The sequence below is a fragment of the Cupressus sempervirens genome, chromosome 1, assembly GCF_028749045.1.
Source record: "Cupressus sempervirens isolate cs-2001-9-10 chromosome 1, ASM2874904v1, whole genome shotgun sequence".
Classification (NCBI taxonomy): Eukaryota; Viridiplantae; Streptophyta; class Pinopsida; order Cupressales; family Cupressaceae; genus Cupressus; species Cupressus sempervirens.
Genome location: NC_143118.1, coordinates 695,164,185 through 695,179,219, shown reverse-complemented (window position 1 = coordinate 695,179,219; position 15,035 = coordinate 695,164,185). Strand labels below are relative to the sequence as shown.

Below are 15,035 nucleotides of genomic sequence, written 5' to 3'. Positions count from 1 at the left end.
GGCTTGAGGCAATTAGCTTTGACAAGAGAGGCATTGGTTGGTAAACTTTATTGGCGATGGTGTAATGAGCAGGATCAGAGTTGGGCAAAGGTTCTTTCTCAAAAGTATCTCCTAGGGATTCCTCATCTTGATATTTCTAGGTACCCACTTGGGGGGGAGGGATCTATGATTTGGGATACTCTAAAGAAAGGGGCTAAGCTTATTAAGGATGGCTTATTTTGGATTTGCAAGAGTGGGGTGGAAGCCCAATTCTAGTCAGACTCTTAGGATGGATATCTCCCAATCTTATCTCTATTTCATAAACTTGTGGTTCTTTCCCAGCATTTTCTTGAGATAGGTTGGTCATGGGTGAGTGATTTTAAGTTTTTTTTTTGCTATTGTCAAATGGAAATAGCTAAATGGAAGCCCCCAAATGAATGGCTAGTTGTTTATTTATAGGAGGAGTGTGTTACGCTATAAAATATCCTCTCTAGTAGAAGGTGTTGTTCTCTTTGGGAGGACAATGTGCTTGCCTAGTCTCCCAATCCTAAAGGGACTTACACGATTGCCTCTAGGTACAGCAGATTGATGTATCATAAGATAGTTTTGTCAGAAGTGCAGTGGTGGAAGAAGATCTAGAACAAAATATCTTGGCTAAAATGTAATTATTTTATTTGGATGTTGGCTTGGAATAAGTGTTTGACTTGGGATAATATTTGGAAGAGAGGCTCCCATTGCCCTCTATTTGTGTTATGTGTGGGGCTAATGAAGAAGATTCTTCCCATTTGTTCTTTCATTGCTCTTTTGCCCTACAACTTTGGTATTGTTGGTGAGGAGTTTGGATAGCTCCTTGTGTCCATGCCTCCTCCTTTATTGAGTTTTGGTAGGGGATGGGTCGTCCCCCTTCTATGGCCCCTTTTCTACAAGAGGTGTGGTTTGTGGGGGCCTATCTTCTTATTATGGTAGATTTGGTTGGAATGCAATCAAAGGATCTTTCATGGAGAGTAGAGGTTAGTGCAACAAATTGGGTAGAGGATATTAGGCATGGTTTTAGAGACAATAGAGGCTAAGTGTGTAGTGGAATTACCTTTGATTAAACGAGATAAAATGTTGGTGGAGAGATTGGGGACTTTGAACTTTTCTTCAGCATTAACTAGGGTTAAGAGAAGGCATCATGAGAAGCAAAAAGTTGACACTGTTGGTAAATGGCAGCATCCCTCCTATGGCGTCTTGAAGATCAATATTGACAGGTCTTCAAGGGGTAATTCGGGTCCGTCTGGGATTGGTAGGATTGGTAGAGATGCTATGGGCTCAGTGATCTTTATCTTTTCAATCAATGATGGGATTCAAACCATTAACCTCATGGAAGGGTTGGTGATTCTTGTTGCTCTTGAGAAAGCTCATGCTTTAGGGTGGAGAAGAATTGTTTGTGAATCTGATTCCCAAGTTTAGATCAATATGCTTATTGAACAAAAATTGGCTAATGCTAATTGGCAATTAGCTAGGATTGTGCAACAAATTTTGCAAATTAGTTCTTTGATGGAAATGGTGACTTTTCTCCATATTCGAAGGGAGTGGAGTACGGTAGCTGGTTGTTTGGAAAAATGGGCTTTCAAGCATGCTGAGGGATGGAGAATTGAGGAATGGGAGTTGGTTCCTCAAGAGCTCCATCTCGACCTAAGGAGCATTCTTGATGATAAATAGGGTTGAGAATGATGTCAAATGATGGTGTTGGTTGTTTTATCTCTGTCTGGAGCTATACTTTTGTTTCTTCTTGGGACCTTAGGTCCTTGATTTCTTTGTATTAGTGCTTTCTAATATTTAATAAAGTTTTTACCCCTTTATTTTAAAATACACACACACACACACACACACACACACATATATACATTTGAATAAATTTGTTCATTTTAAATTAATTAATTAATAAAAATAGAACTTAATTATCAATGATTCAATATGTTTTTTGGGTGAATTTGTGGAGTGCTATTGCTATTGTCAAGAGTCATAAAGAATCATGACACATGTTAATCGTGACACATGACATGTGTCACGATTATGGATGAATCTAGGCACGTGGGAAACATTCCCCAAATTGGCCAAAAATTCATCTTGGGTCATCAATCTTTCTTTTAGTCAACGGTCAGGATTTCAATTTTTGGGTTGAATCTTGTAGTACACGTGTCCCGATTTAGGGTTAATTTAATTATCTATATAAAATATTTTTTATATATTAAAATATAATTTATAATAATTATAATATAATATAAATAAAGGATGTTATTTTCTATTATAGAAATGATTTTCTTTTCTATAATATACTTTTTATTGTAAAGATGATATGAAAAATTCAATGAAGATATATTAAATTTTATAAAATAAAATTGGTGCAAGATATGAAACAAGTATGACTAGTACTTGCCTTTAGACTTTAGTTTTACTATAAATCTAATTTAAATTTAATAAATTTATTATAATATATAAAATATTTTAATTAATAAAAATTTCATATAATTATATTTTTTGTAATGATGTTAATTTAAATTTAAATTTTACTCATAAATATATCATATAATCATTGGTCTATATGTTCTATTACATATATGTAATATGGTTATAATTATATTATATTATAAATAATTATATTATATGTTCTATTGTATAATAAATAATTACAAATAAAAATAATAATATTTTTACAATAATAATAAATCTTAAATGATTATATAATATAAGTAATATTATTTTTAATTGAATGATAAAAACATATTATAATTTATAAAAATTACTTTCTAAAATACACTATCTAGAATTTTTTCAGTCCCCAAGAGTCATGTTTCTTGCCAAAACAAAGAGTCTTATTACTTTCTAAAATACACCATAACTAAAAAGACAAGAGTTGTGTATAGCTAGCAGCTAGAATCCCTGCCATGTGAAGCAAGTTGATAACAAAGGATAACGGTGAATATTGAGCAGTTCAATCCCTACCATTTGAAGCAAGTTGATAACAAACCATGATGGTGAATATTGAGCAATTCAAATCACCTGTAATGAATCTCCATATGATGATGGTGATCTAGAGCTCTCGGGACATGATGAGAGGGTACTTGCCAAAAGAAAAGATTGAAGATTGATATAATGGTTTTTTTATTGTAATGAGTTGATTTGTTCTTATACAGATGTCTAATATAATCTACATAAGAGACTATCAAAAGGAGGGACAAAGAAAGAATAGAAAATGGAGATACAAACTCAATGAAGATCAAGGGAGATTAAAGTGATAGGCCACCAAAGAGAAGAAAAATAGGAGATTAAAATTAGAGGCCACGAAAGAAAAGAAAAGAAAAATTTATGTTACTAGATTCAATTTAAGGATTTTTTTTGATATGTGCTCAGTAATTGAAAAGATGAAGATATTTTTAATACATTAATCTTTCAATGCTATAAGACTAATTTATATCAACAATTGCTGCTAAAGAGAAGAACAAAAACTAAAAGGTAGTAGACCCTTAAGAATTCATTTGATTGCAAGTTATGGTGGGAAAATAATAATAATAATATTGGAATTCATCATGGTTCAAAAACTAGAAATAGTTATCTGCTAGTCTCCAAGGAAATTGTAATTATTTGTTTGATAACATTATCTCTACTTAAAATAATAATAGAGAGGATGATGATTTATGGATAGTGTATTGTTATAAATATGCTTATGTATTTTTTCTACTCTGCACTAGTTATGTTAGTATTATCTCTTGATATGTCCATAAGACAAAACATGTCTCAAGCCTGCTGTATAATTTATTGAATTATTATTTTCTTTTCAATATTCAATTGAATTTTCTTAGCTATATTCCTTTAGCAAGACAATGTTTTAATGAGATAATCATAAATGGGGAAAATTTATTATTTAAAATGAAATAGCCACCAAATTGTACCATTGGTAGCTACTTGCAACACTAGTCCCTGTTGTGGACATGCCTTGGATATGCTTGATGGTGCCTACTAGTTGGGTTGGATGAGGCAATGCAAGACACTATTTGCAATGGACCTACATCCTACCACTTGGATTGGTGGGGGCATGGTCTTCCACCATGGGACATGAGTTTTATTAGCTAAACTATCATTATTGGTAACAGTTGGCGATACTGGCAACCATGGCATCGACGGGTATCCCAAAATTGGGAAAGGGATTTTGATCGAGGCATGGGCTTGTGTTATGAAAAATGTAAGAATTCAAGAAGGGGATAAGATTAGAGATAGGGCTATCTTGCTCATTGATGTCCCATGCAAGACTATTGTTGTTTGGAACCCATCCAAATTAATTGGGGAAAAGTATATTCCTACCCCATTGAATTTGAATTCATGTAAGATGATGGAGCATCTCTTTCATCATGGAATGATTGGACTATATCATTTGATATTATTTTCACAAGCTCCATCTATGGTTTGTGTCTTTTTGAAAACCTTAATCATACTTTTCATTTCAAGCATGTAGATAATGTAAGGTGTAAAACCACTCTAAATAGCTTCGAGTTCATACACTATCCTGTAAACCCAAAGAAATAATTGATAGAGCATTTTTTATAGTTTATACCATATGAAAGAAATTGATGTCTATTCTAATGGATGCATTGGCATCATCTAATCAAATTCTAGAGCCAAAAATAATTTTTTTCTAGAATAGAAGAAACCGAAGAAGAGTTCTAAAACTAGACAACTATATGGCAAACTCAAAATATAAATTTACCAATATATAATCAAAGGAAGAAAGATTCTATGCTAGATAGCTTTACCAAAAAGTTCCAACACTAAATCAAGTTGAAAGTCAAGGGACTTTTTATTACAAACAATGTGAGGACCAAACCCCCAAAAGTATAATATAAATAAAGTTGACATAATGAATTCCTTGCTTGCTATAATTATGGTTTTGTCATGAAGTTTATCTAATGTAATTGGAAATTTTTATACTATAATTGTTTTGCATCTGGTCAAATTCAACACTACATTCGTTCTAACAAAATATTTAAAGCTTTAACCAAAGCTTCAACCCAAATGAATAAAACAAATGATGAGGACATAGTGCAATATACAACTAAACTAAAAAGCCTATAGATAGTGTTAGCCCTTAAGAATTTGATATTTGAATACCTAATGATTCTATAAGTAGAAGGTAGTACAGAGCAAGAGAATAGACTGCTAATGGCCAGACTAGATAGGAAACCACTTATTGTCAACATTAGAGAAACTAACTATGATTCAAGGAAAAAAGACAACATTATCAATCACAAATGTACTTCCACTAATAGAATTGAATTGTTCGATATAACCCACTTAAAAAAATAAAAAGCTAAGGAACACCCACTTATAGAAATCAATGGCTCAAGCACCCCAAATTTAACTTTCTAAGGTTGAAGTACACCCATTTATAGAAATTAATCTCTCAAGAAAACCTTCTTGTAGAAATATAATTGCACAACCACTTGTAAAATTCTAATGATAAACTTCAAATATGCTACCCCATAAAATTTATAGGACTTTACATGCCCATTGATACATGCCAACTCTTCCTCAATGTTTGGCACAATCTTTTCTCTCAGGAAAAAAACTGAATTTTCTTTTGGCTTTATTTCTACTTTGAAATAATTAAAATGGTTTTAGTTTTAAATTAAAAATGAATAAATTAATAATTTCAGTATTTAAGACAACATATTAATTTTATCTCTAAAAATGTCCTTAATTACTCTTTTATTAAGCCGAGAGGCTCTCTACAGTGGCAGCAATCTTCAATGTAAACATTTTCTATTTTGGAAAAAATTTGACGTTCATTTACATGTCAGAGAAATAAAATAGAAATAAACTAAATATAATTATAATTAAAATCATGAAAATTATAGAGAGGAAATGGAAGTAAAAATGAGACAGATCAGGAATCTCGAATCATTTTTCCACGCCTCTTAGACTCACATAAATATGTGATGATGAAAATTACGAGATTATGAAAATAGGTGCCTCTAGAAAATATCTCTCGACTTGTGTCATTTACGTGGGGTAGAGAGTCGGGCTAAGTTGGAATAAGGACGCTAATGTTTCAGGAGTGGTCCTAACATCGGACATAAGGCATCGAACCATAGATGGTATAAAATATACCTAGCATCGCATTCAGAAGAAATAAAGGACTGTAGTATATAGACAAACATATCCGGAACTCAACATACCATCTTTCATATCCTGTATAAAGATGTCATATCATATAAGTGAATAAGTAATTCTTCAGTGTATACATAGATTGAGAAGAATCAAATAATTTATTCTTATTCACATATCAGTAAAGGAAATAATACTGAAATCAGAACATCAGAACTCATGGGGTATATCGATTGAAATCAGAAACGACAATAGAACACTTCAGATTGGCTATTGAAATGCTTTGAAAAAACACGCAACAAGATAAGTAATTAGTTGTACTTCTGAGCACCACCTCATTTTATGTGAAGTCATAATCTTAGTGACAACCATTAAGAATTACCTCAAGCATAGAAGTATAATTGAAAGGAGCAACAATAAGACAATATAATACTGTATGGTAAATTGCCTGACCCAGTCACAACAGAGATCATAGTGGCCATTGTATGAAGTTCAAATTAATTGTACTATCAACTAAGGATTCATCTAGTCACCTAATTCACCATGAATAAGAGACAGGGATATTGGTCATCTAACTTGATGTTATCAATTCTTTGAGCTGATAATGGTATTAGGATTCTAAGAGTAAAGAATTAAGTTATTTACCCTTAACTTCAAGACATCTAGATTAAGGGACATTACATCATTGCCTTATTACATTACTCTTGACCACTCATGGACATAGTTTCTTTGGCACACTTGCATCAATGACAGCTAGATGACTATACCTGTAGCTGGGGAGCAGCTCGAAGAAGTCCTACTTGTCCAAATATTGTTTTTACAAAAACATCTTTATGTAATGTATTTTCTTTTATTTTTATGCTCTTACTTTGATATTGTAGATTTATATAATCTTCATTGAAATGAACATGGAGATGAGAAACATAGAAATATTTCAATAATCTTCGTTGGAGGTTATCATTGCACATTGAAGGGTAGTGAGAATGGTGATAAAAGAATGGTATGAAATGGATAGTCATTATTATCCAACACAAATAGTTACATAGCAATGGTTATAGCAATTTAGGGAAGAAGTTTAGTGTTGCCAATAGGCTATTATAGGTGGGGATTTTGAACAAAACCTGTCCATTAGTAAAAATCAGTAGTTTTTAAATAAATGAAAATCTTCGACGATCTTTGCAAAATCAAATATCTCAGTGAAAATTACAAAAGAAAGATCAGGCAATGGCGCCACTATCCCCAAAGGTGTGATGATTTACTTCTTCACATTTGGGCACTAAGACTTGGTTTTTATCTATCAAGCAGTAGTATACCATCGTTGGGGTGAAATTTGAGAGTAAAGTGGACATGATTGTTTGTCACCTTGTGAAATATGCGTACGTGGTGTATTACTGCCATGAATTACAGCGGCCAAAGGCTGCAAGAGTTCTGGTAAAGGGCAAAGATGGTATGATGATGTAGGCAGCAGCCATCTGTCACACAGACACCAGCGCTTGAAATCTGGAACAATGACACTGCAGAAGTTCAACTTGAAACCACGTGGTGCTTCTGTCTTTACAATTAAAAACAACCTTGAATGTATTGGAGCTAACTGAGATTGACAACGTGATGCTTTCCTTCTCTCCCTCTGTATAAATAGATAAATAAATATGTTTTCTGTGTTAGGGAGTGCCAGGAAACTATCTTGGTGTGACGAGCAGAAGATCTATTTCTATCATCTATCACTGTACTGGTGCCTGCCTAATAGTTTTTTAACTTTTTTTTAGTTTCCAGTATTTGTTCTTTATGTGTGGTAAACTTGATAAACAAAATTTCTTTTACATTTGTGGAGTGGTTTGAGCACTCTCAGTGACAACCACTCATTAATTTGTTCTTTTTTAAAGTTAAATCCTGATAGCAATATTACAATCTATTTTAAAGCTTTCCACAAAAACATTATTAGGCTGACTGTTTGATTTGTTTCAATAACTGAAGTAGGCTTCTTTCTTTACTGATGCATGCCATTGATTTTGTTTTTGAATGGATCCCAACAACATGTAAACTCAATTGAATTTACTTGTAAATATTGGAACACGCTAAACGACCAAAAGTTGGGTCCTAATTAAGGTACATAGAGTTTTTACACTCAATGGAAAAATCTCATTGCAGGATATCGAAAGGCTTTCAAAAGCTGTTATGTTTCTCTTGAAATTGAATGTTTGGTTGAAAATATAGAGGTTCTCAATTGCTATTATGCTTTTTGTATCATTGAATTTTTCTGGTAGACATTAACGCATGTAACTATAGTTACCGGGTTCAAAAAATTCAGTTCAATTAGGAAGTCCAAGAAGTCAAGAAACTTTCATCTCCAGAATTTCCGATAAAAATTGACAGTTACACATGCAACCATAGTTACATGATTGAAAAAATTAAGTTCATTCAGCTAGTCAAAAAACTTTGAATTTCTTGAATTTTCAAAATAACATTTGATAGAATTTATATAGAAATATATTACTTTAGACCAAATCAACAAATTCTGCCAGTCCAAAAAGCCTAGATCTGGCCAGGTTTAACTAAGAATGTAAAAATCTTCAACATAGTCATACAAACTCAAGTTCAAATTTTTCCTTTGCAATCAATGTTTTCAATTTTTAAGAGTTATTTTTTATATTCAAGTAAAACTTACGACACCAAAATATTATCTTTTTTAAAGTGTTTATACTTTCACATTCCATATATTTTTATTTAAGGTAGTTCACAAAAGAATTGTGTATACAAGAACTTGTCTTGATGACTCCTACAACTATGTTGGGCCTACCAAGGAAAAAATATGCTCAAATATGTAAAACAAAACATTTTAAGTGTGTTTAAGCTTTCACAATTCATAATTAAATTAAGGTGATTCACAAAAGATTGTGTATAAAAGAACTTGACTTAACACCTCCTACAACTAGAAGTGGCCCATCCAGAAAAACTTAAAATACAATTATTATGCTCAAGTCTCAAACAATCCTTTCTACTCTCAGCATATAATGAATATGCACAAAAACATCACTTCACATTCTCAAGCAAGAGCTCAAATATTCTGAAATATTAGGAGTGATGGCTATGGGAAAAGTTTAAATATTTATTTACATAGTCAGAATTAGATCAATTATGGAAACCCCTCTATGGGCAAAAGTTGGAATAGTGTCAAACCACCACATCATTTTTGGGGCAATAAAGACCAAGAATGATCAGCCACTAGCTGAGCCCCAATAGAACATAAGTTTTAACCTTTTCAAATTGTATACATAAATCCACACCAAAATAGCAAGTGATGATTTCCAAGGACCTACAAAAACTTATATAAACAATTTGAGCTCCATGCACGTAATGGGCGTGTAACTTGGAATAGAAATGAGAACATTCAGAGCTTGAGTCCTGGCTTATCTATCTAAAATAAGAGAAAAATGAAGGTTTTCTCCAATTTGTGGATTTTCTCCTATAATGGAATCTTTGACCAACAAATATACCTAAACTAGGCACATTAATATAGTTTGGCACTGGCAAGATCTCAAGATATAATGGCTATGGCATGATAAAGGAAAATGAGACAACTTCAACATTGAGTGTCTATCACTGTAACTCTTGCATCTTCTTCGGATGCAAGTGCTAGTTAATAGTTGATATTGGTTGTCAATGTAAAGCTCTACTTTTATAGTCATAAAGCACACGATGCATGATCAACCATCAAAATAATGATCTTGACAAGGGAAAGTATGACAGTTGCATCCATCATACCAAAGATCGAGTCTTGAGAATATATGAAACTCTGTCAAGGGATAACAAAAGTCAAAGGAATCGTAGAGTCATTGTAATAAAAACTAGTGGTACTGAGAGCTAAAAATATGTGTAAAGTGAGTAATAGTTATATAACCAATCACTTTTTCTAAATGGAAAAAATTGATATTCATTTGAATCATCACTTATGTTGATCATATACCTTGGATGTTTATTTGATGTTTGAACCAATGAATGAGCTAGAAGAAATTCAAGTAGTTTCTATTATTAATGGATTATATTGATGTACACAACATAAGAAGGAGAGATTGCTATAATAAAAAAAATGTAAATAATATTTATTATGCACAATCATTAACTTAACATTATTCTAAAAGAAATCTAAAAGAACCAAAATGCATTGTGATTTATATTAATATATATGGAATATTTTACTACAAACCTTATTGTTTTAGGTCTTTGAAAAATATGAAAATTGAAAGAATATTAAAAGAAGATTTTTTCTTCGATTGTATAACTACAATATTGATTGATCTGTGCAAAAGCCTAAGCAATATCATAAAAGGATATCATAGAAATGAAATGTACCTATTAAAGAGGTTATAGTAGTATGGTTTCTCATTTAATCACTCTAACTTGTCATGAATCAAAGAAATAACTCTACCCAAAGAATCCAAGAAATAACAATGAATGGATTTTTCTAGTCATGATCTTGTGCAAATGAGTTTTTGGCATGAACAAGTTTCAGACTACTCAGGAACAAGTTTTAGACTACTCAGGAATGACTTTTTGGAATATTGTGCATTGGGTCTAAATACAATCTCATGTAACTCTCTTTAAATTTTAGACAATGTTGATTCTTATTAGTTTTTGGTAAAAGGGATAGATTCTAATAAAATGACAATTTTTTTAATCATAGAATTTTTCTTTTGTTATTATATAATACTTTTAATTATAATTTAATTAAAATAATGTATATTTAATAGAATTAAAATTAACAAAAAATATTTTTTGTTAAATTATAGAAGGAACCCATCAAATTATAAAAGAATCCCTATCAAATGATTAAATATGTATTCAAATAACAATAAATTAGCTAGGGATTTTTGGCACAGTGAAGTATTAACACTATCTATTCAAGCTAATATTTCTACAATTAAAAATGATCATTCAATTTTAATTTTTTAAATATTAGATTTTCACGTTTATTAATTGTTTTTATTTTTGACTAATTAGTACTTGTATAGTGCCTTATGGGAATGACCCTCGAATGTGATAGTGTGTCTTGAGCCTCATACATACAAGGTCTTATTTTTTATTCTTGACATCGTTTAAAATGATTGATGTTGGTTGATTAACTATGGATTATTGTTTCCCACCCATGTAATAGTTTTAGCATACAAATGAGTAATTATTGGTGATTTGAGTCACTTATTTAGTCATTTATTTGGTAGTACATCTACTTGTTTATTTTTAGGTGACTAATTATCAAATAAATTATTTATTCATTTATTTGGTAGTCTACTTAGTCACTTCTATTTTATTGATCTTGTGATTTCACTTGGTGATCAAATTAGTCACTTATTTAGTCACCTATAGTTGTAAATTGAAAAGAAATAGTATAATGTGACTAGTTTTAGTCACATGACTACAAACTTTAGTGGTGTGACTAAAATGTTTAGCCACATAGTCACATATTTGCCAAAATGTACTAGTGTCACATCCATGAAACTGTCATCTATTCATTAATATTCTCAACTCACATTGGAAATTTATGCAAATCTTCACAATCTTCACATCAATTTTTGATACATTGCACTTTGAACTCATCTGAATCTTCAAATTTACCACATAATATAGACTTCACAAATAGTGTTGTACTGCTAGGGATGACCAAATTTAGATTAATTATTGCCATAAATTTGTTATATGATTGCTAGTGTAGACCAAACTCAACATGATTTCAACAACAATAAGTTTCATGTATTTTTTTTATGTGTACAATGGAAGGATGCAAGCTCCCAAACAATCTTTGACAGATTTTCATATTTGAGAATTCTTGCTTGAATGTTTGAAATAGTTTACTTCGTATTATATGTATAAAATGTTTTGGATGTTCAATTTTTAACCCAAAATCTTGATCTTTAATTTTAATAGTATCACATCTATTGGAAAAATGTGAGAGGATGTGGTCCAAAATTCAGTAACCTATCTTTTCACATCTTTAGAAATTTTGTCTTTTTGAGGAACTCTAAATGTATTCATCCAATTATTCTCAATGTTTTTATCGAACATATTTCTCCTCCTAATGTACCTTTCAATAGTTCTTCTTGATATATGTATGAAATCAAAAAATGCATTTACTTATTTTCTTTGTGTCAAATTTCTACTAGATATTGTAGTCATCAACACTCTAGATGCAGTGTTTAAATCACCTCCTCAAGTTGTGTTGTCAATTTTGTTATATGTAGTTTATAAATTTTCAATTATTATTTTATTAAAACTATGTGTATGGTTTTTCTTGTTATCAACACCCAAAAACTCCAAAACAAGCCTCATCTCTTTTCTCCTAAATAACTTGACAAATAATTGTGCCTTTTCAAATGTACTTCTATTTTTAAAAATTCATCCCATATGTTTTTGCAGTGTTTTTTAATAGTGTTCTCAGATACGATATGCTCAAATGAAATTTGACTAAAAAGTAGCTCAACATCCATATCCATCAAATTTCCTATGCCTAATAATCTATTTCTATGATTAGAACTATCAATTTGTTCCTCTTTTTTAATCACATCCTCTTGATGAATCTCATCCTCTTCATGAACTTCAATAGGATGATTTTGATTATGTTTTGTATGACCTTTCATTTTGTGATCTCTTAATCTATCATATTTCCTTGATCTACCCTCTTTATGCCCCATTAAATGCTTTAATCTACAAAAAAAAAAAAATTTAGATTCCCCTAAATACAATTCAAATTGCTTCATTTTAGAGTACAAAAATATTGTGGTGAAAAAACATACCTTGAGGATGATACTTCGTAATTGCCTTTCAACTACATGAAAATTTTGACAAAAACTACTTCAATATACCTTGAGGATGATTCTTTGTAATTTCCTCTCAACTCCATGACAAAATTGATGAAACCTTCTTCAAAAAATATTTTTCTCCCAAAAAAAATGTTTTTTTTGTTTCTATATTTACTTGTTTCTAAATTAAGAAAATAAAATATTTCTTTATTTATATTAAACCATTATGTGTCTGCTAGTGGTTCTGTTAGTCAGCTTAGGTTATAGAAGAAAGAGTTACAACCAAAATTGTTACAGCTAAAAGGATTTCTATTGTAACTATAAATGTGGCTACCACACATGAAAAAATGCAAGTTTTGAAAACTTCTCAATTCCAAGGCTTATTTCTCCATCAAAAATGAAGTTTCTACAAAAAATAAAAATATCCTTTTATAGATCTCAGACTCAAGATTATGGTCATATAAATTATATAGTATTTTGAATTGTTATAATATAAGTAGGAGATGATTTCCACAGCTAGTCAAATTGTGATGTGAATATCAGGATTTAACTGTGTGATTTTGAGTCAAACTCGATGACCCATGTTTCATGAGTAGTGATTCAACATGAATCCATCTCTCATGAGAATAAATGGAACACTTAGCACTCATTGGATCTAGGTGATGCTCACAAGGGTGAAGCACCGGGACTTCCCGGGAGGTCACCCATCCCAGTACTACTCCAGCCTGAGCGCGCTTAACTGTGGAGGAAACTCCATAGTTAAGCGCGCTCAGGCTGGAGTAGTACTGGGATGGGTGACCTCCCGGGAAGTCCCGGTGCTTCACCCTTGTGAGCATCACCTAGATCCAATGAGTGCTAAGTGTTCCATTTATTCTCATGAGAGATGGATTCATGTTGAATCACTACTCATGAAACATGGGTCATCGAGTTTGACTCAAAATCACACAGTTAAATCCTGATATTCACATCACAATTGTTATAATATGTTATAATTTTAAAATATTACAAGTAGGTATTTTAATATTTAGGAAGATGTCACTCCAATAAAAGAGAAAAAAGAAGTAAATAATGTTAAAAAAATTAAACTTTTATATATGCCTCTAGAGGGGAGAGTCTTCTTCAAGAATATGTAATTTATTTTCAAAACTATGTAGCTTTGATAGAAAACATTTGGCAGGGAAAGAAAGTTGTCACAAATCAAAATATATACATAAAATACATATAACTAAAAACATATACAACAAAAGTAAAAATTTAAAAAATTCGCCAGCTATACATGTCAACTATAATATATTTAATATCATAGAAAAATATGATCATTTGAATATATTTGTTTGGTAGGAATGAAACTCTATAATTTTAGTATTTTTAAAAAATGAGCTTTAAAAAGTAAAAAAAATAAAAATTCTTACACAATGTTATAAATAAATAAAAATTACAAACATAAACTTCATCCAATTTTACACATTTCATTAGTTTACATCATCTTCAATTTCTAAACAAAAATGCCACTTTTTGGTCATTAAAGTTGAAAAATTTAAGTTCTAAAACCCTTTTTTTCTTTATAAAAGATGACTTTTACACTAATTTAGTTTAGATATATAGTATTTATGTATATGTGTTTGACAGTATCTTTGTTTTGGCTTTTGTAAATGTGATATTTGCATAACGTAGTCTCTATCTCTAATATGTTTATGTATATATACCCATGTATGATATATTGCATTTCCATGCAATACATATCATCGTCTATTTATTTTTTTATAACTTAGGATGTCCTAGTAACGTAAACTTGGTAGGTTCCCTTTATAGGGTAACCTTGAGGTGAGACTAATCCCTGGGGCCACATTGCTATCTGTACCACCCCCATGTAGGCATGACTAAATAATTCTAGGTAGGAGAATCAAATGCAACACCATGGAGAACCACCCACAACCTTACAGTAACTCACCTAGCCTATGGGGGGCATGTTCGAATTCTTTAGAATAACTAAGGGTGGGGGGGGGGGGGGGGGGGGTGGTGTGGGGGAATCAGTTATCCAAGGTCCAAATGCCCTAATAATACTTTTTCACTACTTTTAATGAATCCATACACTTTTCATCCATCCAAACTTAGATCAAC

General features: G+C 31.4%; 1 pseudogene; it reads left to right on the top strand.

Moving 5' to 3' along the window:
* The first annotated feature begins 1,023 nt into the window (after positions 1-1,023).
* Positions 1,024-15,035, top strand: part of LOC149579843 (scopoletin glucosyltransferase-like) — a 57,400-nt pseudogene continuing 43,388 nt past the window's right edge.